General features: G+C 37.9%; 1 pseudogene; it reads right to left on the minus strand.

Moving 5' to 3' along the window:
* Positions 1-2,327: 2,327 nt before the first annotated feature.
* On the minus strand, positions 2,328-3,466 carry LOC144309408 (nucleoside diphosphate kinase homolog 7 pseudogene; annotated as a pseudogene).
* Positions 3,467-3,902: the final 436 nt, after the last annotated feature.

The following is a 3,902-nucleotide window of genomic DNA, read 5'->3' on the forward strand; positions in this document are numbered from 1 at the left end:
CATGGCATGGTCTGAGTTCAGGACATGGGACAAATATATTAAGAATTTAAAGCAGAGTGGAGAGTGCCTGGCTGGCTCATTGGTGGTGAATGCGACTCGATCTAGAGTCATATGTCCAGTTTATATTAGGCATGTAGTCTTCTTATGGAAAAAAATTATGAGACTCATGGGGTAATATGTCTGATAACACATTCACCATGAGGACTAACACATGCTTGAAGATTGTTAATTCACAAGAACTATTTAACATGTTTGATCAGTTGAAGGGAAGATCCTTCTTTGCAGAGCCCTCATTGAACACTAAGCTTGGAAGGTTCTGAGTCAGCCTGGGAGCAGTGCACTTGTAATTAAGGGTGATCCACAGGTGTCCAGAATGGCTCTGTGTGAGACACCTGGCAGTATGAATGCTGGGGGAAGAGGACCACAGCCAGGGTTCCCGTTTCCATTCCATAGTTTGACTTGGGGCAACTGCTTTGTGTTTTGGGTCAGGGATTGAAACCAGGATGTGGATGACTGAGTTAGAATGTGAACTTTACTCTTGGATCAGGCAGTCCCCTAGGTTATGAAATATCTTACATAGAGAACATAGAGCAGGAGGATTTGAGAGAGACTGAGGCAGCCCTTGGTTCAGGGGTACAGAGCATGATCTCTGGGACACTTGGAATATTTCAGGTGTTCAGGGATGTCTCTCCACAGGGTACCAACTGCAGTCCTGTCTTAGACCCCTTCCTCATTATATTATAACTCTTGGCAAGTCATCAACACCATGCTTTCAGCTATCAAAGACACTTTGATCTGTATTTCTATATTGCTTCACCTAAAGAAAGGTATGTCTCTACACAGGGTCTGCTAGCGATTTCCTTGTTCTTTGACAGTAAGTGCATTTGACATCATCTAACATCTTCCTGATTTTCAAGTGTATAATACAGTGTTACATATAACAGGCCCTTGCTTGCAGATAAAATTCCAGAACACATTGTATTTGTATCATTGTGTCAATTTGTACCATACCTGCAACATTTCCCTCTTTCTCCCTCCTTCTAGGTCCTATTCTATTCTATGATGATGTGTGTGCTGCCTATTCTAAGTTTCACATATAAGTGCCATGATGCAGTATTTGTCTTACACTGCCTGCTTATTTCTCTTAACATAGTAGCTGCCAGAGCCATGCATGTCATCACAATTGTTGAGATGCCCTTCCTCTTGACGTGGGATACTATTTCATTGTAGAGATAGACTATTTTTTATCATTTTCAATGATGTGAAGTCGTTTCTTCTTCCTTGGGTGTTGTGAATGGGGCTGTAGATAATGCACAGATATCTCTGTGAAATTCAGATTTCAACATTTTGCAACCTATTTGCCAAAACTCAGATTGCTAGACTATATGAAAGATGTTTTTAAATATCGGATGGGACTCCAAGTTGTTTTTCATTGTGACTTTTTCAGTTTATATTCTCTGCTGCCTATTTTAAGAATACACTACTGCTACTTTAAGAATATGGCCTTTCTTGAGAGCACTCTGCCTCAAAGTGATGTGTAATGGGATCAAAAGTTTGAACTCTGATAATGTTATCACTCATTTTCTATCGTCTTCTAACAGCAAGAGGTCAACAGCTCTTTCTATGGTCATTCATTTCCCAGGATCTACAGTCAAAAAGCCAAACTAAAAACTATGAAACCAACTGGTTACACCTGGACTGAAAAGTGGGTGACAATATTTCACATTTGCAGAAAGCGAGAATTCACCCATCAAAGAAGTCCATGGAAGGTAACAAATTCATTCATTAAATTGATTCAAGAAATATTGATCTAGGGGTAACATTCAGTTACCCAGGTTAGATTCTGCTTCTTGGTTTCAGCTCTGGTCATGACCTCAAGTTCCTCAGATTTGCCTATATTTAGCATGGAGTCTGCTTAGTATTATCTCTTCCTTTCCTTCTGCCCATCTCCATCTCACACTTTCTCTTTTACTCTCTCTCTCTCTCAAAAAAAAATAATTTTCTCAGTGTGCCATACCAAAAATTAATACACTAAGCCATATTCTTAATGTTTCTTGTATGAAAAATATTTTTTTTTGTTTTTTGAAAATAAATCTTTATTTTGGACTTTATGAAAAGCAATGCAGTACCCCATAGACTGGTGTTAAATGCTGTCTACAGTGCAAAATCCATATTGTAACATATATAATAATAGCCACAGTGCTCTTGTTGATCTTGTATTCAGTCAGGTTAAAACAATGGACAATAAAAGAATGAACAGATCCTCATGTGCGTGATTCACTCTCATCTGAATGCCACAGCTTGTAACTTCTTTGCTTTCTGTACTGCTAGTTATCGAAGATCTTGAAGAAATACTGAAACTGTAAGAGGCCATTGTCTGGTAGATCAGTACGGTGAACAGCATTCTGGATCTTAGTTTTACAAAAGATTGCTCTGAGGGTTCCAGGGCATAAATGCCAGGCAATTTCAGGATCAGCAGGTCCACAGAATTCTTGAAATGTCTTTGTAGGATTATTTTGTTGAATCTCCATTGCTACACAAGGGCCAGAATACATTTCTGTCACCATCTCGTTATACTCAGATACCACTCTTTTATAAATTTCATAAAACTCCTCAACATTCACTTGATCCATGTTGAACATCTGCATTGCTGTGATTTCAAAACCTGCATCCCGGATAGCCATAAAGATCTTTCCTAGCAGTCCTTCACTGATGGCATGGAGCTTAATAATGCAACAGGTACAATTGGTATATTTAGCGGTGTTTGCTGGTCCACAAATTCCACTTCAAGGAGAAAATAACTCCATTTCTCTGGCAGCAGAAGCAAAAAATTCAGGACCGTGAGCTGCATTTCTTATGCCATCTGTTCCAAAGAGGGCCCTCAGGCTTCCAGGAGCATCTGTACATTCCATACCAGAGTTCGCAGGTCCAAGTAGCCTTTTCCACTCACATATAGCATCATCTCTTAAAATCTCCATGGCGATAGTAGGACCTCTTGTAAAAATATGGATAAGTTCATTTAAAAAGGACTTTGATGATCTATATGAAAATCTGTTGCTTCTTTCCTTGAAAGCATCATCATTTTGAGTTTAGTTATAGTAAATCCGGCTTTATCATTTCAATTATTTCCCCAGTTTTTGATACTGCATCTGGTTTAACCAGAGCTAATGTTTTTTTCTTTCCTACTGCCCAGTTGGTGAGCTGTATATTGATCCCCATAATCAATTAGCAACAATTGTTGAGAAAAGACATTCACTTTGTTGCCTATAAGTAAATCTTCCAAGTGAAGACCATCATATTTAGTTCGCTTTAAAAAAGTGTGGTGAAAAAATAATAATAAAAAGGTGTGGTGATTCTTTACATCATGTATTTCAAGAGATCCATCCGCTGGGTAAAATAAAAGCTCATAACATCAAAAAAGTGAAGCATTTGGATCATACCACTCTAATGAAAATGAACCTTTCATACTAGATAGAGGCAAGGTAGTGCCTCTAGTATGGGTTATGATTCATAGTCTCAGGATCTCAACACGGGAAATAGGTAGCTTTGCCACAAGGAGACACCACCTCTACATCAACTCCCCATGTGTGAAAAATCTTAATTTAAATGGTCAGTCATTAGTTCATAAACAAAACAGTAAAACACATTGAGAACTTTCATTTGGTCTGATTAAATTGTAGATGTTGAGAAGCTAACTTTTGGATATATTCGTCCTTGCTATTAGCAAATAAAATTCTTATTATGTTTTAATAAATAGACCTTATTACTGACATTAGAATTAGGCTGATATCACAATGCAGCATATAATATGAAAATTTCCCTATCACTCTACCTTTTGGCATATAATTTCCAAAATTATTCACACCTACATCAGAGTGAAATATTTATCACAAAGTACAAAA

The sequence above is a fragment of the Canis aureus genome, chromosome Y, assembly GCF_053574225.1.
Source record: "Canis aureus isolate CA01 chromosome Y, VMU_Caureus_v.1.0, whole genome shotgun sequence".
Lineage (NCBI taxonomy): Eukaryota > Metazoa > Chordata > Mammalia > Carnivora > Canidae > Canis > Canis aureus.